The 22,912-nt window shown below is 40.2% G+C and overlaps 1 pseudogene; it reads left to right on the forward strand.

Moving 5' to 3' along the window:
• The first annotated feature begins 978 nt into the window (after positions 1 to 978).
• Positions 979 to 22,254, forward strand: LOC111167540 (large ribosomal subunit protein eL31 pseudogene; annotated as a pseudogene).
• The last annotated feature ends 658 nt before the right edge of the window (positions 22,255 to 22,912 follow it).

A 22,912-nucleotide genomic window follows, 5' to 3' on the forward strand; every position in this document is an offset into this window, starting at 1 on the left:
CTGGCTATGAAAGGAAGGAAAGAATACAGTGACTGAAAGGGAACGAATTGTCAAGAAAGGGTTTGGCGGTTTTGTTGAGTTTATAAGATGGAGCATAGGAGAGCAGAGAAATATTAGAAAATGTAATGCCTAAGAAGTCAGGAGTTACTGGCATCCGGAGTATGGGTGAAAAGCATAGTTTTAGCCACAAGAAGGTGTACCTTCCACTCAGACAGGCCAAAAGTTTTCATCCAACTAGGTGTGGTTGCAGAAGCTGAAGAAGTTGGTTTCTATTTTCTCTTGTGAGATGCACAGCAGTAGGCAGAATTGTATGCAAAGTGAGTGAAGAGATGGTGGAGCAGTAAGTTTGAGCAGAGTGGAGATGTACACAGATGCTGAAATGAATGGGAAAGAGTGAATGCGGACAGCCTAAGGACGGAAATCATGAATCTGTAGCAGCACCAAGCTAAGGGAATGAAAGTACCTCTTCGGGTACACGGAGGCCCAGATTTAAAGTTCCAATGACATACAGAGAAGATTGTTGGGCTTTTGCTTAACTAGTTTGTTTTACCTTGGTGAATACAATGGAGCAATGGTGCAAGATGATCAAGAACACCGGCAAGAGTGGAGGAAGTGATGGTTTATGGATAAGGAGCTCAGTCACAAGAGGACTAGAAGGAGTTTTGGAACCAAAGGTCTCAATGAGAGCAAAGAAAAGGGGAGGCGGGAAAATGAAAGCAGAGAACTGGAAGAACTATATAGGGTGTAGTGAAAAGTTGAGATATGCAAATTTTTAAGATTTCAGAGGAGAAACAATTGTAAGTGGGGACAGGTTATTTTCATGAGAGTAGGTAGCTGAATGGGATGGAAATGAAGTTCAGTGAAGTACAGGTCAAGATAGGAAGAGATCTACTTGTGTAGCTCTTCCTTGTTCATACAATGATGACAAGGTAGAAAATAATGTGTGAGCCAGGTGTGAAACTGTCAAGGGATGATGCCATGGACAATGAGTCCAAGGACAGCAACAAGAAAAGCATCAGGTGAGGACCTAGATGACATGAGCTCCAGAGGAAAAGGCACAGAAGAATGCAAAAGCCCAGCAATGAAGATCAGAATCTCCACTTAGGAAGCCAATCTCAACACCCAACGCTGAGTGAGTAGGTAGTTTGAGAAGATGCATCCACCAGGGAGAGTTGCAGGAAAAGCAGTAGCTCTGGACGGCAAGATAGATGTGTCAAGCAAGTGCCATCAGTTGCCTGTTATGGGGAACAGAGATCCCAATACTTCTGCCCACTGCATCTTGATATTGGAGTTGTCAAGGCAAACAGTCCAGTCCAGCACTGGATGCAACCATGTCTTATTCACATAGAGAAGAGACAGCAAGGTCAGCTTCAGTAGTGGGTGTCAGTCTCCCACGGCCAGCACATCCCTCCTGATTTGCAAGCACCCTTCTTGTGCCGAAGAAGAAAGATACAGTAGTGGGGATGGCCAGGGACCACACTATGCAGCCGCTTAAAACCAACAAAGGAGCACACCTGAGTCTGAAAGAGAGGAAGATACGCCCCCACAAGGTGATAAGCCCATCACAAACTGTGAGGATGCTTTATCTCCTGGTAAGGAAAGTGCCATCCCCCACAAGGCCCATTCTTATGCGGCCGAGTTGGGGCCAAAAGACCCCACGTGGGAGAATGCCTTTCCTAACAAGAAGAAACGTTCTTCCTCTTGAAGGAGACTGAGGACGCCATGAAATGGTGTTCGGAGGGCCAAGTGGGAAGGTTTAGACTGAATGGGAGTGATAAGAGCCAAGGGAGAAGACAGCAGTGTGGAAATTAGAACAGAGGAAAGGATGGAGCAGAGCAAAAGGGAGTGTTTGGGAGCATTGTCAAATCCCCCAACAGTCAGTCCCAGCACTCTTCTGATGAAAGAGTGATTCCAATACCTATGGGGAGAGTCAGCTGTGGCCTTGATTATGTTTCTGAGGCAGTTGACTTTGCCAGACTTTTTATTTTTACTCCCATTATTAAGCCTTACTTTTAATATGCCTTTAATGGTAAACCTTTTCAAGTTCTTTTTGGAAGTATGGTATAAATTTTTCTTTAAAAAAGAATAAACACTTGAGCAAAATAAAACTTTAGATAGCTTAAAACTGGGATTGTTTTATAACATGATTGAGTATTAATAATAACAAGAATAATAGCTGGCATTTAATGAGTCAGGCATTGGACTAAAGGTTTTACAACTATCGCCTTATTTACTTCTGACAGTGATAGATCATATTTTTATTTCTAGCTTTCAGAAAAGAGAACTAAGACATAAAGAGGTTATCTAACTTATGGTAAGCAGCGCCCAGGGCAAAACCTACTTAAGGGCACTGTGAGAACTTTACAAGGACAAAAAAGAACAGAATAGTAAATAAGTTCAAAGTGGAGTGGGCCATTTTGAGAACACTGGACAAGGCTGCTGAAATAACAGCGAATTAGGTAGGTAGTTAAGAATTGGTACCTACTCTCAGAATACTTTAAAGAGTAATAATCATGGCAACTATTAAACTAACCATGAAAAGTTAGGTTTATGTGAATGTGTCTCCTTCCATAGAGCTCAAAGTCCTTGAAAAGGAATCTTTCCTCTGAAGCCCACACTATAGTGCTATGTATCCTGCGGATGTCTGTTTTGAGACTGGCGGTGTCTGCTTGCTTAACAGTTAGAAATGCAAAGCACAGAGGATTTATATCATCGCATCTATTTTGAGGCAGCAAAAATGAGGTCTTCTTACCCAACAGGATATCTTGATAAAAGTGCTGTCTCAATGGACAAGGGCACAGACAGCCGCCATATTGCTGATTTAGAGGGTCTTCCCCTAACATCCTCCAAAGCTGTGTTTCTTTGTTTTCTTAACAAATACTTCCTTGCTTACTCCCCAGCTTTTTCAAAGAACAGTAAAAACTGAGAGCAGAACCTTTTTTCTTATAAACTAGATGATATAAAATAGAAACAATAGTTCCAGCAACGTGGTCTTCTCCCTACAGTTAATGGGTATGTTCTCTATAGGCTCTGACTTGGGAATTTCTAAGGAATCATAAAAAGAATGGCCTTCAAAGACAAAAACAGCTGGGGCTTGAACCTCCATTGTGCAACCTTCTAAATCTTAGGGAAAATTTTCCTCAACTTTCTTGAGTCTTGGTTTCTTCATCTATGAAACGTGAGGCAAAAAGTACTTCCAAAGTTCTTGAAAGATACAGAGGGTCTGGCATCCATAAATGCGAGAGTCTCTGGCAACCTCCCTCCCTTCCCAGTAAGGTAATAGCCTTTCTTCCATTTCCCAACTGGTTTTAAAATAAAAATTATTGTTCAAATTTGATGCAGACATATCTTTTGTTCTTGTTTTGGCTTTGGTTTTGGTAGTGGTTTTGCCCACCTCCCTATCTCAAGTTTATATTATATTATATATTGTAAGTATGTATTTATGTGACTACCCCAGAAACTTTGCAAATGTACTTTCTTTGTCTAATTCATTTAGAGCACTTTGACATGGATCATTCCTTGTACACAGTGGTATTAAATAATTATTGACAGCTTGACAGCATATATTTACTTTAACCCATCATTCTTTTTCTACTGGCAAATAATTACAAGATTTCTTCCAAGGAGTAGCCTACATTTTGTAGCTTAAATGTCAAAAAGGCAAGACTTGTCAGCTAAGGAGCAAGGATGATGTATTCTACAGTCAAACTGGTGCAACATCAAGGCTGAGGCTGGACATTGTGGATTCTGGATCCAGAAGTCTCAAGATTTCCAGTTTCAGTAAATGCTGTTATTCATTCTAAGAGTCCCCATCACTCAATTTTTACGTGCAGTCTGGATAGCTGAAACACACCTGGAACATTCACTAATACTTAGCACACTGGGAAGGGTTCTCTCCAACAATCTGAGATTCATTCATTCACATATGACGATATGTTCCCTGGTTTCCTAGGAAAGGTCATGTACCTCCTGAAGAGCAAAAATTCCATCCATCAAGTCTGCATCCCCCAAATTTAAAAACATTAAATGTGCTCATTTATGAAGAAATCCCTTTTAAAGTTAAACGTTTTACTTCTGTTTATTGTTGGTTTAATAAACATCAAGAACCATGACAACGTAGGATGCATTAATACATCGCCCCAGATCTATTCTTCCCTTCCACTGACCTCCATCCCTCCATCTACAGGGGTCAAGAGGGAGGGCAGAACTTCCATGCTTCTAGAAATTTCTCCCACCCCTCCTCCTCCTTCCTAACCCCTCTATCATTCTTTATTTCAAGATCATTAACTAATCCCATATACCCTCTACTTCTGTTTCTGGCCGTTAACAACCCAGATCTCTTGGTTTATACTCAATGCTCTGAACCCTTTCCACTATGCCCTCTAAAGATAGTTTCAAACTTTTTTTGTTACAGGACCCTGTAAACTCTTAAATGTAATTGAGGACCTCCAAAGAGCTTTGGTTTATGTGGGTTACATTTACTAATATTTGCTGTATTCAAAATTAACGGACATTTTAAAAATATTAATTCATTTAAAAATAAGTCCATTACATGTTAACAAATATTACATATTTTTTATGAGGAAAAAAATTAGTGAGAAGAGCAGCATTGTTTTACATTTTTGCAAATCTCTTTACTGCCTGGTTTAACAGAAGACAGCTGGATTCTTATATCTGCTCCTGCCTTCAATCTGTTGTGACATGCTATTTTAGTTGAAATATATGAAGAAAATACGGCCTCACCCAGATATGTGGTTAGAAAAAAGAGGATTATTTTGAGAATCTTTTCATATAACCGTGGATATTATTCTTTAACACTATATCAAAACTCAACAAATGGTAGTTTCTTAGCAGTTAGTTGCAATGTGAAACCAAAAACCGTACTACTAAACTTGTTTTTCGTTCCATTAAAATCCATTAGTCTATCTTGCACTTTGAATGGATATTCTACCCACACAGGATTCTATAATATCATGTATCACTCATTTGAAAAACACTGTGTCACTGAGTTATGCAGATTTTCCAAATGCTGACACATTTTATTATACAATATTTAAAAATTACATTTGTTAATATCACCACTAAACTCATCTGAAGAGTCTTTAAGTGTTGGGAAACTATCACCTTAGTGGATAAAAGTTTTCCGAAAATCAAAATCATACTCGAAAGCTCAAATTTTATCATTGGCAACAAATATTGTCATTTTCCTTGAAGTAACATGTTCAGTTCATTCATTTATGAGAAATGGTCAAATACCCAAGCCTGGGTAGCCATAACTTTTTCTGTCAGTCTTTCTTTCAAGAAAGAACAGTCTACAGGGGAAAAAAGTTGTTGGTTCAGCTGGCAGCTCAACCAATTGCACCCGTGATTTTCTTCAAGCCAACCATTGTACCTCGGTATGTAGAAAAAGTGTTTTATGCACTTTTCCCATTTAATCACAGTATAATAAGTACGTATGCAATCAAAGGTTGAGACTGAATACACTGCTGTTCTAGAACTCATGATCCATCATGAGCAAAACCCCCTGAATGTTATCAGTACTATAAAAGGGGTGTAAAGGTTGAACAAAGGGAGCTAGAATTGTTACAACATATTGACATGATCCTATGATCTCTTTATAAACCTTTCTGTAAACTTCAAAAATGAGCTTTGTCATCTGGTACTTACACTTTATCCTTGTACCAATTAGGATGTCTTTGACTGCAGGTAAAAATAAACCTTACTCAAAATGATTTAGATAATCAGGAAAAGCTGTCATCTCTCAAATTGAGAAATTTCAAGGCAGGGTATCTTTAGGGTTGGTTAATTCAGGGCTCATGGTCCCAAGATGCGTCTAACATTTCCAAGTGACTCATGAATATGTGACAGGTCCAGTACAGACCATTTTTTTTAAAGTCTTTATTGAATTTGTTATAATATTGTTTCTGGTTTACGTTTTGGTTCTTTGGCCAGGAGGCATGTGGGATCTTAGCTCCCCGACCAGGAATTGAACCTGCACCCCCTGCATTGGAAGGCGAAGTCTTAACCACTGGACCACCAGGGAAGTCCCGAGGTCCAGTGTATAATACAATGCTGCCTTTTCCTATGAGTCTCTTTATAAGAAGGAAGAAACCTTTCCCAGAGCCCCTCTAGCAGACCTCATCTCTCATTTCATACCACCTTGCACCGCGTGTCCACACCTACGCCAAATAGCAGATACAAGGAATGGGATATCCATAAATAGCTAAGATTAATCCAAACTTTAAAAAAAGAATGTCTATACATGTATAACTGAGTCACTTTGCCATACAGCAGAGATTGGCACACCATTGTAAGTCAACTATACTTCAATCAAAAAAATATATATGCAAAATGAACCACCAAAAGCTTAAATAAGAATGCTTCTCTCCTGAATGCCTAAGACCGCTTGAGCCCGCTCACAAATTGGGAGGAGGAGTCATGAGCAACGAACACAGGGGCGCCTCAGTGTGTTTTTCTATTTGATTAAGACTGATTCCTCCTGAAAAACAAATGTGATCGATCTTGGAAGATTAATGTTGAATGGTACAACACAAATGTATTAAAGAATTTATTGAAATAAAACTAACTTAAAAGGCAAAAAAAAAAAAGATTAATCTAAATTTACCCTTGAGCTTTAGGTAAGTCAACCTTCCCTAAGGGACGAATACCTGGATAAAATCAGGTTTCATTCAAGAAAGGAGAAAATGGGGAGGGGGTTTGGGGGTAAGTGCCAACCGTGCCCGGCCCACAGCCTCTCTGCTCTCGCCCTCACACATTAAAGGTTGCTGACGGCAAACCCCTGTGCCTCCTGACTTGAGGGCTTTTTACTGGACATGGAGCTATAAACGACACAGAGGGCAGGCCAGATGTGCCATAGATATTAGTGGCCCAGGAGTAGCCCTCAACCAATGATCCACAGGGAGTTGATGGATAAATATCCAGCTTCCTGGGCACCCATTTGAGATAACTTTGAGATGCACTGTACATTTCCCAGAATTAACCAGTGGAATAAGCCACGGTGGTAACCACTTAACATACTGCACTTTTTTTGGCTGCCCTCCTTGCCCTCTGTCATTTCTTCTCTTCCCTTACCAGTGTTTCATGTTATCGTCTTCCAAATGAACTATTTGCAATAGCATTCTTATCTCAGGATCCGCTTCTGGGGGAACCCAAACCAGGAAAACAGTCCTTCCCTCAAAAAAATCCACTACAATCAGAAACTCAGAAGCCCTTTTTCAATTCTTTGTTCTCAGAGCCTTTGTTACCATCTTTCTCCTATAAGAGTTCCTGCTTTCTGCCAAACGCTGAAAAAATGAATAAAGAAATACTTACTCTTGTTTAAGCATGCACACAAAATATTTTTATTAAGTACATAAAATTAATCATGTTGCCTCCTATACCCAGGTGCCTTCTCAGGAACGACCTCCCCCCAGCCTCTGCTCAAAGGGCAGCCATTTGTAGCCACACTTTGACCCAAGTATAACCAATCCTTTGGCTGGCAGTGCCCACATGGTATGAAAAGATAAACAAAGACAATCCAGTTTCCTCTCTTGAAAATTTAAATTAGGAAATACCAATACCAAGAGAATGAGGAATTTCACTGTGTGAAGATGAGCTGGAGTTATGAACAGTTTGTCAGAGCCATAAGGCAGTAAATAGAAATTATTATGAACCGGAAACTATGAGAAAAGCAAAATTATGATGGGTGAAGAAATGATACACAAAGAAGAGGAAAACAGTAAGCAGATAGCATCAGTTCCAAAAGAAGTTGGCAGACTAGGAATACTCGAGTTTTATTAATAGGGTAGCTATGGAATGGAGGAGGCTCATGAAGCTCTTTCAAGAGTTGTTTCTGCTCCTACCTCTCCTTCCAACAACAATCTCCATGAGGCTTGGCACTGTTACAGCTACTGAACTGAATTTTCATGAGATTCTGTCTCCTTATTGGCCATGTCTGTCCTGATACCAGTTCCCTTTACAGGAAGAAGCTTGAGTTAATGTCTAACAACCAATATTATAATCAAAATGCTTTTTTAAAGAAACAATCACAGAAAAGGCTGGATTGTTTTCAACATACGATGAGATGTTTAAAATGTGGTCCAAGACGCACAATAATGTGAATTAACTACTGAACTGTACATTTAAAAATGGTTAAGACAGTAAACTTCTGTCATGTACTATTTAGCACAATTTTTTATATACCGCTATGAGATAATATAAAGAAAATAAGGAAAAAATGGGACTTGGTACACAGTTATAAAAGAGTTTAAAGTAAAGCATCTTGTCATGTGATACACCCACATAATAGTGGCATTCTTCCAGAATAATAGAATGTTACCCCTGAGTTAAGAGTCAAAGTAAAATAACCTGTTATTCTACTCTTAACCCCACACCCAAATTGAGGATCTGAGAAGATTAAAAGTAGTTAGATAGAGGAATTTTGGAAAAATAAATGGATTTGCTGTGACGGCTTTTCCCAAACCTAGGCAAAGAAGTATACTGACACCACCTGAAAAGTTTCACCTATTTGTCTCACAGGTGCAGAAACAACCGGAAAAGAGTCAGACTCCTCCGTAAGTAATGTCAGGGTCCATCACCTGGCTAGTGCACTGCTTTAAAACAGCAATAAAAGAAAGGTCACTTCATTGGGGGTCATGTGCATTCCTAGAATAACATGGGAAAACATGTAGTCTACACATGAGCAGGTTAGTGTAGCTGCATCTCCTGTCTTGTCCAAAGTGCCAGCAGATGACTAGATGTTAAGGAAGGAGTTAGTAACCAGCCAGCCAGCCAGCCAGCCAAGGGCGATCAGAGATGCATTTGCCCTCTCAAACGAACTAAAAGTGAGAGTGAGAGACCCCCAGCGATGCGAGGAAGAGAGGCAAAGGGCCCCAGGGTCTCTGATGGACCCCGAAAGGTGCCCCTAAAAGACTCAGCCTCAAACACCTGCCAGATCTACAGAGTGTGGATGCTAGATCACCAAACAATGGCAGGCAAGCAAGAATATTCTTGTCCTCTTTACCCTCTGCCTCTTCTAGCTCTAAACCTAGAGCGGGGTCTGAAATTTCTTTGGAGGAAGAGGGATTAACACGCAAGAGAAAAAGAAAGAACAAACCAACCAGAGTCCCCACCCACCCACCCACTGGCAACCAGCCTGCAGCAAGCAAAGCAGAAGAAAAGAGAAGCTTTACCTTCCAATGGAATGTAATATTTTGACAGGACAATCACCGACGATAGGTTGTTTTATTACCTAAAAGTGGACACCAAAATCACGGGACTTGGGCTTCCCTGGTGGCGCAGTGGTTAAGAATCCACCTACCAATGCAGGGGACACGGGTTCGAGCCCTCGTCCGGGAAGATCCCACATGACATGGAGCAACTAAGCCCGTGCGCCACCACTACTGAGCCTGCGCTCTAGAGCCCACGAGCCACAACTACTGAGCCCGCGTGCCACAACTACTGAGCCTGTGCTCTACAGCCCGTGAGCCGCAACCGCTGAAGCCCGCGCGCCTAGAGCCTGTGCTCCGCAACGAGAAGCCCGCACACCACAACAAAGAGTAGCCTCCGCTCACCACAACTAGAGAAAGCCCGCACGCAGCAATGAAGACCCAACGCAGCCAAAAATAAATACATAAAATAATAAAAAAAAAATCATGGGACTTCCCTTAAATTTTATCAAAGGCTAACGAAAGAACCAGCCCCATAGAAAAACGTTAAAGAGATACCGGGAGACAAAAATAAACTTGCTTTATAATTACACCCCATGAACCCTGCATATTCAGTGGAAAGGTTACAGATATTTAATTTCAGGAAACAGGCTGGATAAAAGTGAAAAAGGCTCAATCTGATCATATAAACCTTACATTTTAAAAATAACCAAGGAAAATACCACAAACTTTTATTTGAATAGGGACAATATTTTTGAGTACAAGCAAAGGTACAAGCAAAATAAAACAAAGGATGACAATGTATCTTGAGTTGATATCTAAATAGTTCAAGCAACTGGAGAGCATTAGAACATCACACATTTTTCTATGCAGAAAATGTTGTAAATTTCTATTTTCCAAATTGCAGACCTATTACTTTGCAATATATACCATCAAAATTGAAGGCCTAGGCCCATTCTCTTCTCAATACTCCTTAAGTTTGGGTATCTCTTTCTAACGTGTATAATGAAGCAGATACAGATTTTAAGCATAACAATAAAAATATTAATAAGAATAGTTATAATTTATTGAGCATTCACTCGGCATCATGCTTGGTGCTGTAAGACATAATCATCTTATCTGACCTTCAAAGTGCTATTGTAGGTACATAATTGCTATTGTTATTGCCATTCCTGCAGATAAAGACATTGAGGCAGAGAAAAGTGAGGTAGTTTGTCCAAGACCATGGAATTAATAACGGCCAGAGCCACACCCAGGACCTTCACTGCTATAGTGTGCTTTACGTTGCTGAGAAAACATTCAGAACGATGAGAGGTGTTTTAGAGTACTGATCAGTCACCAGGCTTTGATTTCTCACCTTGCAGGGGTCCCAGGCTCCTTGAACACCTATGCCATTGGGACACTCGCAGTGGGTACGTTTTTTCCTGACAGACAAAAATCCCACTTTCATGTGGGCCTGCCAGTGAACTCACCTGGAGTGCTTAATCCTCTCAGCTCCCAGCTACGTCCCTTTAATAAGTCCTAAAATGATTAAAATAAATCCTCTTTACCACTCCCATCAGCAACAAAATTATTAACAACTCAATATGATTTCCATATGTTCCCAGTTTGCCTGGAGACAGAATTCAGGAATCTATTAAAATTACTGCTGGCCATCAAGCAGAAAAACAAACATGCTTTCTATAATTCCTTCTTAATAGCACTGGACCAATTTACTAAGCACCATGACCTGCAAACAACTACACAGTTCTCCCAAGTGACAGCATGCTGGCACTATTCATTCTGCTTTAAAAATAAATAAATAAAAAATAAAAAGCATCTTCCTCATTACAACCTTGATGTTTTCTACATTGGTAGATTCTAATATTTTGTTTGTAAATGATCCCTCATACCCGTGGAAACTGTGTGAGGCTTGTGGTATTTCTATAAATAAATATTCTTTATAGCAAGGAAATAACATACCAAAACCATATAATCATTCCTATATACATATTATCTTGAAAATACATTTTTGCTTCAACGGAGATTTTTGTCAGAAAATCCAATTGGGTGATGCGATTGGCTGCATCCTAATACACTGAGGGTCACAGGGAGAAGCTTTCACTTCTCCCCTTGCTTCTGGGTTCCAGGTTGCCCCTGACAGAGGTCACAGCCTGCCCTCTTTTCCCACGTTTCTCAGTCCTGTGCTTTTCTTCCTTATCATCATCCTTCCCTGCTTCTCTTCATTTTCGCGTCCTCATTAACTTCACTGTCTTCATCAGATGACTCAGAGTGATAGCAGAGGGATGACTGGTAAATGAATTGCATTAGCAATCAGTTTACTGAAGGCTGACCCTGCCCCCTTATAGGTGTGAATTAGGGAATTATAGAGTCAAGGTAATGGAGGTTGGGGGGATAGGGAGAGCAAGAAGGAGAGAAAAGGCAGGGAGGGAGGGGGAGGGAATGTGACATCTCAGATATTTGTAGCAATGCACTTAGAAGAGATGTTATATGATAAATGTGTTATCCCATTCTCACCGTGATAATAGATCTTTGGAAAATAAAAAATATATATATAAAAATATATATACACACATATATGTACAAACACAGACACACACACACACACACATATATATAAAATGCTTTAGATGAAAGCCTGGAAGAGTTTTAGGAAGAGAATCTGGAGTTTCTCCTTGATTCTTCTACTCATAATTTTTTTCCGCAAATAATTCCATTTCAGTTGGTACAGGGTGGAGGGTGGAGAGTGGGAAAAAAAAAAAAAACATATCTGGAGAGAGGGGGAAGATGGCAGAAGAGGAAGAGGCGGAGATCACCTTCCTCCCCACAGATACACCACAAATACATCTACACGTGGAACAACTGCTACAGAACACCTACTGAACGCTGGCAGAAGACCTCAAACCTCCCAAAAGGCAAGAAACTCCCCACGTACGTCGGTAGGGCAAAAGAAAAAAGAATAAACAGAGACAAAAGAATAGGGACGGGACCTGCACCAGTGGGAGGGAGCTGTGGAGGAGGAAAGCTTTCCACACACTAGGAAGCCCCTTCGTGGGCGGAGACTGCGGGTGGCGGAGGGGGAAGCTTCGGTGCCCCGGAGAAGAGCACAGCAACAGGGGTGCGGAGGGCAAAGCGGAGAGATTCTAGCACAGAGGATCGGTGCCGACCGGCACTCACCAGCCTGAGAGGCTTCTCTGTTCACCCGCCGGGGCGGGGGGGGGGCTGGGAGCTGAGGCTCGGGCTTCAGGTCAGAGAGCAGGGAAAGGACTGAGGTTGGCGGCATGAACACAGCCTGCAGGGGGTTACTGCACCACGGCTGACTGGGAGGGAGTCCGGGGAAAAGTCTGGACTTGCAGAAGAGGCAAGAGACTTTTTCTTCCTTTTGTTTCCTGGTGCGCGAGGAGAGGGGATTAAGAGCGCTGCGTAAAGGAGCTCCAGAGATGGGCGCGAGCCGCGGCTAACAGCGTGGACCCCAGAGACGGGCACGAGACGCTAAGGCTACTGCTGCCGCCACCAAGAAGCCTGTGTGCGAGCACAGGTCACTATCCACACCTCCCTTCTGGGGAGCCTGTGCAGCCCGCCACTGCCAGGGTCCTGGGATCCAGGGACAACTTCCCCGGGAAAACGCACGCGCGCCTCAGGCTGGTGCAACGGCCCGCCAGCCTCTGCCGCAGCGGCCCACCCCGCATCCGCACCCCTCCCTCCCCCCGGCCTGAGTGAGCCAGAGCCCCCGAATCAGCTGCTCCTTTAACCCCGTCCTCTCTGAGCAAAGAACAGACGCCCTCTGGCGACCTACACGCAGAGGCGGGGCCAAATCCAAAGCTGAGCCCCGGGAGCTGTGCCAACAAAAAAGAGAAAGGGAAATATCTTCCAGCAGCCTCAGAAACAGTGGATTAAAGCTCCACAATCAACTTGATGTACCCTGCATCTGTGGAATAACTGAACAGACAACAAATCATCCCAAGTTGAGGAGGTGGACTTTGAGAGCAAGATTTATTATTTTTTCCCCTTTTCCTCTTTTTGTGAGTGTGTATGTGTTTGCTTCTGTGTGAGATTTTGTCTGTATACCTTTGCTTTCACCATTTGTCCTAGGGTTCTATCCGTCCATTTTTTTTTTGGTTGTTTGTTTTTTTCTGTTTTTTTTTAACTTAAAAAAATTTTTTTTCTTAATTATTTTTTATTATAATAACTTTATTTTATTTTATCTTCTTTCTTTCATTCTTTCTACTTTTTCTCCCTTTTATTCAGAGCTGTGTGGATGAAAGGCACTTGCTGCTGCAGCCAGGAGGCAGGGCTGTGCCTCTGAGGTGGGAGAGCCAACTTCAGGACACTGGTCCACAACAGACCTCCCAGCTCCACATAATATCAAATGGCAAAAATCTCCCAGAGATCTCCATCTCAACACCAACACCCAGCTTCACTCAACGACCAACAAGCTACAGTGCTGGACACACTATGCCAAACAACTAGCAAAACAGGTACACAAGTCCACCCATTGGCAGAGAGGCTGCCTAAAATCATAATGAGGCCAAAGACACCCCAAAACACACCACCAGACGTGGACCTGCCCACCAGAAAGACAAGATCCAGCCTCATCCACCAGAACACAGGCACTAGTCCCCTCCACCAGGAAGCCTACACAGCCCACTGAACCAAACTTAGCCACTGGGGACAAACACCAAAAACAACGGGAACTACAAACCTGCAGCCAGCAAAAAGGAGACCCCAAACACAGTAAGATAAGCAAAATGAGAAGACAGAAAAGCACACAGCAGTTGAAGGAGCAAGATAAAAACCCACCAGATCTAACAAATGCAGAGGAAATAGGCAATCGACCTGAAAAAGAATTCAGAATAATGACAGTAAAGATGATCCAAAATCTTGGAAATAGAGAAAATGCAAGAAACATTTAACAAGGACCTAGAGGAACTAAAGGTGAAACATGCAATGATGAACAACACAATAAATGAAATTAAAAATACTCTAGATGGGATCAATAGCAGAATAGCTGAGGCACAAGAATGGATAAGTGACCTGGAAGATAAAATAGTGGAAATAACTACTGCAGAGCAGAATAAAGAAAAAAGAATGAAAAGAACTGAAGACAGTCTCAGAGACCTCTGGGGTAACACTAAATGCACCAACATTCGAATTATAGGGGTTCCAGAAGAAGAAGAGAAAAAGAAAGGGACTGAGAAAATATTTGAAGAGATTATAGTTGAAAACTTCCCTAATATGGGAAAGGAAATAGTTAATCAAGTCCAGGAAGCACAGAGAGTCCCATACAGAATAAATCCAAGGAGAAACACACCAAGACACATACTAATCAAACTGTCAAAAATTAAATACAAAGAAAACACATTAAAAGCAGCAAGGGAAAAACAACAAATAACACACAAGGGAATCCCCATAAGGTTAACAGATGATCTTTCAGCAGAAACTCTGCAAGCCAGAAGGGACTGGCAGGATATTTTTAAAGTTATGAAGGAGAAAAACCTACAACCAAGATTACTCTACCCAGCAAGGATCTCATTCAGATTTGATGAAGAAATTCAAACCTTTACAAACAAGCAAAAACTCAGAGAGTTCAGAACCACCAAACCAGCTTTACAACAAATGCTAAAGGAACTTCTCTAGGCAAGAAACACAAGAGAAGGAAAAGACCTACAATAACAAGCCCAAAACAATTAAGAAAATGGGAATAGGAACATACATATCAATAATTACCTTAAATGTAAATGGATTAGGGCTTCCCTGGTGGTGCAGTGGTTGAGGGTCCGCCTGCCGATGCGCGGGACGCAGGTTCATGCCCCAGTCTGGGAGGATCCCACATGCCGCGGAGCGGCTGGGCCCGTGAGCCATGGCCGCTGAGCCTACACGTCCGGGGCCTGTGCTCCGCGGTGGGAGGGGCCGTGGCAGTGAGGGGCCCACGTACTGCAAAAAAAACAAAACAAAAAAATGTTAATGGATTAAATGCTCCCACCAAAAGACACAGACTGGCTGAATGGATACAAAAATAAGACCCATATATATGCTGTCTACAAGAGACCCACTTCAGACCTAGAGACACATACAGACTGAAAGTAAGGGGATGGAAAAAGATATTCCATGCAAATGGAAACCAAAAGAAAGCTTGAGTAGCAATTCTCATATCAGACAAAATAGACTTTAAAATAAAGACTATTAGAAGAGACAAAGAAGGACACTACATAATGATCAAGTGATCGATCCAAGAAGAAGATATAACAATTGTAAATATTTATGCACCCAACACAGGAGCACCTCAATACATAAGGCAAATACTAACAGCCATAAAAGGGGAAATCGACACTAATACATTCATAGTAGGGGATTTTAACACCCCACTTTGACCAAAGGGCAGATCATACAAAATGAAAATAAATAAAGAAACACAAACTTTAAATGATACATTGAACAAGATGGACTTAATTGATATTTATAGGACATTCCATCCAAAAACAACAGAATACACATTTTTCTCAAGTGCTCATGGAACATTCCCCAGGATAGATCATATCTTGGGTCACAAATCAAGCCTGGGTAAATTTAAGAAAATTGAAATTGTATCAAGTATCTATTCCAACCACAACGCTATGAGACTAGATATCAATTTCAGGAAAAGATCTGTAAAAAATACAAACACATGGAGGCTAAACAATACACTACTTAATAACGAAGAGATCACTGAAGAAATCAAAGAGGAAATTAAAAAATACCTAGAAAGAAATGGCAATGGAGACACGACGACCCAAAACCTATGGGATGCAGCAAAAGCAGTTCTAAGAGGGAAGTTTATAGCAATACGATCATACCTTAAGAAACAGCAAACATCTCGAATAAACAACCTAACCTTGCACGTAAAGCAATTAGAGAAAGAAGAACAAAAAAACCCCAAAGTTAGCAGAAGGAAAGAAATCATAAAGATCAGATCAGAAATAAATGAAAAAGAAATGAAGGAAATGATAGCAAAGATTAATAAAACTAAAAGCTGGTTCTTTGAGAAGATAAACAAAATTGATAAACCATTAGCCAGACTCATCAAGAAAAAAAGGGAGAAGACTCAAATCAATAGAATTAGAAATGAAAAAGGAGAAGTAACAACTGACACTGCAGAAATACAAACGATCATGAGAGATTACTACAAGCAACTCTATGCCAATAAAATGGACAACCTGGAAGAAATGGACAAATTCTTGGAAATGCACAACGTGCCAAGAATGAATCAGGAAGAAATATGAACAGACCAATCACAAGCACTGAAATTGAAACTGTGATTAAAAACCTTCCCACAAACAAAAGCCCAGGACCAGATGGCTTCACAGGTGAATTCTGTCAAACATTTAGAGAAGAGCTAACACCTATCCTTCTCAAACTCTTCCAAAATATAGCAGAGGGAGGAACACTCCCAAACTCATTCTATGAGGCCACCATCACCCTGATAACAAAACCACACAATGTCACAAAGAATCAAAACTACAGGCCAACATCACTGATGAACATAGGTGCAAAAATTCTCAACACAATACTAGCAAGCAGAATCCAACAGCACATTAAAAGGATCATACAACATGATCAAGTGGGGTTTATTCCAGGAATGCAAGGATTCTTCAATATGTGCAAATCAATCAACATGATACACCATATTAACAAATTGAAGGAGAAAAACCATATGGTCATCTCAATAGATGCAGAGAAAGCTTTCGACAATATTCAACACCCATTTATGATAAAAACCCTGAAGAAAGTCGGCACAGAGGGAACTTTCCTCAACATAATAAAGGCCATATGTGACAAACCCACAGACAACATCATCCTCAATGGTGAAAAACTGAAAGCATTTCCACTAAGATCATGAACAAGACAAGGTTGCCCACTCTCACCACTCTTATTCAACATAGTTTTGGAAGCTTTAGCCACAGCAATCAGAGAAGAAAAGGAAATAAAAGGAATCCAAATCAGAAAACAAGAAGTAAAGCTGTCACTGTTTGCAGATGACATGATACTATACGTAGAGAATCCTAAAGATGCTACCAGAAAACTACTAGAGCTATGAATATATTTGGTAAAGTAGCAGGATAAAAAATTAATGCACAGAAATCTCTGACATTCCTATACACTAATGATGAAAAATATGAAAGTGAAATCAAGAAAACACTCCCATTTACCAATGCAACAAAAAGAATAAAATATCTAAGAATAAATCTATGTAAGGAGACAAAAGACCTGTATGCAGAAAATTATAAGACACTGATGAAAGAAATTAAAGATGATACAAATAGATGGAGAGATATACCATGTTCTTGGATTGGAAGAATCAACATTGTGATAATGACTCTACTACCTAAAGCAATCTACAGATTCAATGCAATCCCTATCAAACTACCACTGGCATTTTTCACAGAACTAGAACAAAAAATTTCACAATTTGTATGGAAACAAAAAGACCCCGAATAGACAAAACAATCTTGGGAACGAAAAATGGAGCTGGAGGAATCAGGCTCCCTGACTTCAGACTATACTACAAAGCTACAGTAATCAAGAGAGTATGGTACTGGCACAAAAACAGAAATATAGATCAATGGAACAGGATCAAAAGCCCAGAGATAAACCCGCGCACATATGGTCACCTTATCTTTGATAAAGGAGGCAGGAATGTACAGTGGAGAAAGGACAGCCTCTTCAATAAGTGGTGCTGGGAAAACTGGACAGGTACATGTAAAAGTATGAGATTAGATCACTGCCTAACACCATACACAAAAATAAGCTCAAAATGGATTAAAGACCTAAGTGTAAGGCCAGAAACTATCAAACTCTTAGAGGAAAACATAGGTGGAACACTCTATGACATAGATCACAGCAAGATCCTTTTTGACCCACCTCCTAGAGAAATGGAAATAAAAACAAAAATAAACAAATGGGACCTAATGAAACTGAAAAGCTTTTGCACAGCAAAGGAAACCATAAACAAGACCAAAAGACAACCCTCAGAATGGGAGAACATATTTGCAAATGAAGCAACTGACAAAGGATTAATCTCCAAAATTTACAAGCAGCTCATGCAGCTCAATAACAAAAAATCAAACAACCCAATCCAAAAATGTGCTGAAGACCTAAATAGACATTTCTCCAAAGAACTAATACAGATTGCCAACAGACACATGAAAGAATGCTCAACATCATTAATCATTAGAGAAATGCAAATCAAAACTACAATGAGATATCATCTCACACCAGTCAGAGTGGCCATCATCAAAAAATCTAGAAACAATAAATGCTGGAGAAGGTGTGGAGAAAAGGGTACACTCTTGCACTGCTGGTGGGAATGTAAATTGATACAACCACTATGGAGAACAGTATGGAGGTTCCTTAAAAAACTACAAATAGAACTACCATATGACCCAGCAATCCCACTACTGGGCATATACCCTGAGAAAACCATAATTCAAAAAGAGTCATGTACCAAAATATTCATTGCAGCTCTATTTACAATAGCCCAGAGATGGAAACAACCTAAGTGTCCATCTTCGGATGAATGGATAAAGAAGATGTGGCACATATATACAATGGAATATTACTCAGTCATAAAAAGAAACGAAATTGAGTTATTTGTAGTGAGGTGGATGGACCTAGAATCTGTCATACAGAGTGAAGTAAGTCAGAAAGAGAAAGATAAATACCGTATGCTAACACATATATATGGAATCTAAGAAAAAAAAATGTCATGAAGAACCTAGGGGTAAGACAGAAATAAAGACACAGACCTACTAGAGCATGGACTTGAGGATATGGGGAGGGGGAAGGGTAAGCTGTGACAAAGTGAGAGAGTGGCATGGACATATATACACTACCGAACGTAAGGTAGATAGCTAGTGGGAAGCAGCTGCATAGCACAGGGAGATCAGCTCGGTGCTTTGTGACCACCTGGATGGGTGGGATAGGGAGGGTGGGAGGGAGGGAGACGCAAGAGGGAGGAGATATGGGAACATATGTATAACTGATTCACTTTGTTATAAAGCAGAAACTAACACACCATTGTAAAGCAATTATACTCCAATAAAGATGTAAAAAAAATAAATTAAAAAAAAACATATCTGGCCTTTATTTAACGTGGGTGTAGTTTTGAAATTCAGGCTGTCTGTCCAATAGGATTGGATTACCTACCAAATGTGTTGGAGTATCTAAAACACTTCTTTAAATCCCTGAGGCACTTCTGGCTTGCCAACCATATGTTGAACCACAAATATTTACATCAATGTGATTCAGAAAAAAAATGACTTGAAACAGAGATTTTTCCCCTACAGATAAAGTGGACTAAAGATTCTTGCACCAGGTTGGTGAATGGTGTGTGTTATGGACTGATCTGTGTCCTCCCGAAATTCATATGCTGAAGTCTTAACCCCCAGTTAGGACCTCAGAATGTGACAGGATTCGGAGGCAGAGCCTTGAAAGAGGTGATTAAGGTAAAATGATACGGCTAATATGATTGGTGTACTTATAAGAAGAAATTAGGACACAGACAAGCACTGAGGAACACCAAGTGAAGACTCAGTGAGAAGACAGACAGCCATCTACAGACCAAGGAGAGAGGCCTCAGCGGAAATGAACCCTACCAGTATCTTGATCTGCAACTTCTAGCCTCCAGAACTGTGGGAAAACCCATTTCTGTTGTTTAAGCCACCCAGACTGTGATACTTTGATATGGCAGCCTGAACCGACTAGCACAGTGTGCCATGCAAGTCCGAATCTTCATCCAAGTTCCCAAAGATCAAAAGTCAGAGACTGGAATTGTTTAACCATGGATATGGTAAGGATATGAAGGGAACTCTGAAACTATGATAGGTAAATGGGGCAAAAGGGTAAATTAAGGCAAAAATACCATGTTTTACTATTCCTTACCAACTTTCAAAATGGGCTGTGACTTACAGGTTGGGGCCAATAATATTACGAACATTAGAGACCTAGAAAGACAGAAAGGATAGCCTTTTTGTAATTTTCATGTATTTTTCTACAACACAGAACATGAATTCTGGGATTCCTTTGGGATTTGGGGGACAGGAAGGATAAGACAAAACATGGAGATGTCCATAGGCAAATAAAACTTCCTGGTCTTATGCCATGGCCTTCCTGTTTCATATTGAAGAGATGCCTTCATAAAGAGCAAATGTAGCGGGAATTCCCTGGCGGTCCAGTGGTTAGGACTCCAGGCTTTCAGTGCTGAGGGCCCGAGTTCAATCCCTGGTCGGGGAACTAAGATCCCACAAGTCGTGTGGCCAAAAATAAGTAAATAAATAAACATAAAGGTACTTAAATAAAATTTTAAAAAAAGAGCAAATGTAGTGTTTGATAAGCCACTGAAAACTGAGAGGAAGTAACAAAACTCTCATCAAAGTATCTGCCTTTCAGTCAAAGAAAGCATAATGCATTATCTCCCAAATTATATGAGGATGTTTCAAAGTTCAGTTAGAACTTGTGCATTTGGATACAGGAATCTTATTATACTTAAGAATCAGCTTTACCCATTACAACCTGTGTCGTTTTTTACTACTTATATTAACACATTTTACTGAATTAGCTGTACTTTTGACTTGACAATGTGTTTCACTACAGAAGTCAAAGGCCCATGTGTATGTGTGTATGTGTGATTGCACCTGTTGAAGTGAAAAAGACACCCACAGGAGTTTAGACATTGTGAAAAATAAAAATGATGTATTTGGAGGAATGTATAACTGTCTCTAAACGAAATTTTAGGAATTTTCAACAGGGAACAAAGACAAAATAGCTATCCTAAACACTCAGTGTTTTCCTGAAGTTTTCTTTTTCTTTTCACTTTTTTTTCTCCAGGCAGCTTATCTCTATTTTAAGCTCTTGGCCTCCATTGATCTTTACAGATTCTTAACCTTCTGTAACCACACTTTATTCTCTAGAGGGAGATTTGTCTACAGGCCTCATTTCTATGATTCTACTGTTATTAGCCTAATAAGTATTCTCTTTCACACTCACTGCAAAGTGGTTTTCTAACAGCACAAAAAAATAAATGAATAAATAAAAAATGTGACTTCATTTGCTGCACACAAGATCTGTACTTAAAAATAAGAAGCAGTTTTTCTTTTCTATGCTAGTAAGAAATTTGCAGATCCATCAGGTCAAAATAACCAGCACATGCAAAATGCCTGTTACTTACCACCGTTATTTTGAAGAGACATTTGAATAGTTGGAAGAATTGTCAGTCTGTACATTTTCCTTTGATTAAAGAGGAGACAGCCTGCCATGACACCAGAAACTGTTAATATTACAACACTAGGCAGCTCAGAAACATACAACTCCTTCTGCTTTCCAACTTGTATTTATTTGAAAAAGGTCTAGGCCATGTAGTTTATGCCAAATTCTTTAAGAAGGTGTTGTATGCTTAAAGTCTACCTTTCATTAGAATCTTAGATTAAGATCTTAGCAATTATAACATTCCTTTTTCGCTAGGAAATGTTTCTTATGTGACTTCTACAAATACATTACTTAGGTTTTTACTGGTATCTAATATATGCATATGTGCTCACCACTGTTGTAGGACATGCAGGAAATATGAAAAACACCTAAGCACTTCCAACCTGGGCCCAGCAGAACAGCTCTTGCAAAGAAGAGGGGCGAGAAGCAGAAGGACCATCCTGCCATCAACGAGGTAGCTACCACAGAAAACACTATCAACACTCACAAGTGCATCCTGGGAGTGGGCTTCAAGAAGCTTGCCCCTTGGGCACTCAAAAGGATCCAGAAATTTGCCATGAAGGAGGTGGGAACTTCAGATGTACACAATGACACCAGGCTTAGTAAAGCTATCTGGGCCAAAGGAATAAGCAATGTCCCACACTGTATCCATGTGCAATTGTCCAGGAGACTTAATGAGGATGAAGATTCACCAAATAAACTCTATATGTTGGTTAGATATGTATCTGTCACTACTCTCAAAAATCTACAGACAAAATGTAGATGAGAACTAACCGCTAGCTGTCACATAACATTATAAAACCTCAAAAAAACATACACACACATAAGATATGGTTTCCATATTAAGTTGCTTAAAATTTAACTTAAGAGAAGATTAAGAAACATCAACAACCCAAGACTAAATTCAACTAAATCCTAAGGATGAGTTCTGAAGAGAGAAACTTGAGTGAGAATGGAAATAAACAATGAAAAGCTCAGAAAGGAGGATAATGTAATCTAATCTTTGAATCAACTGACCAATTGCTTTCTCTCAGAGAACATTATAATTGACATTTTGTAAATTCATCAACTGTCATTCTCATCCATAATTCCATTATTTACACTTCACTGGAAATAGCTGGGAAAATTAATTTATTGAGCACATATTATGAGCCAAGAATTATGTACACTCTTTTACACAGATTTTCTCATTTAATCCTCAAAATAACTCTACAATTTATGTTATATTGCCATCTCATAAATTAAAAAAAAATTTTAAACTGGTAGTTAAACCAGTTTAGGTCCCCACTAAAAGGAACCAGTGTTCTTGGAAGAAATGGTTGATCCGGACTTGGGGAAGGTAAAGTACAAAGTGTACCTGGAATATTTTGTGAGGCAAGAAAGTAAGGAAGCAAGACAACAGAAACAAGAAGAACTACAATCCTGCAGCCTATGGAACGAAAACCACACTCACAGAAAGACAGACAAAATGAAAAGGCAGGGGACGGTGTACCACATCAAGGAAC

Source organism: Delphinapterus leucas, chromosome X (genome assembly GCF_059928025.1).
Source record: "Delphinapterus leucas isolate spDelLeu-1000000601 "Yukka" chromosome X, BTC_Dleu_Yukka2, whole genome shotgun sequence".
NCBI lineage: Eukaryota > Metazoa > Chordata > Mammalia > Artiodactyla > Monodontidae > Delphinapterus > Delphinapterus leucas.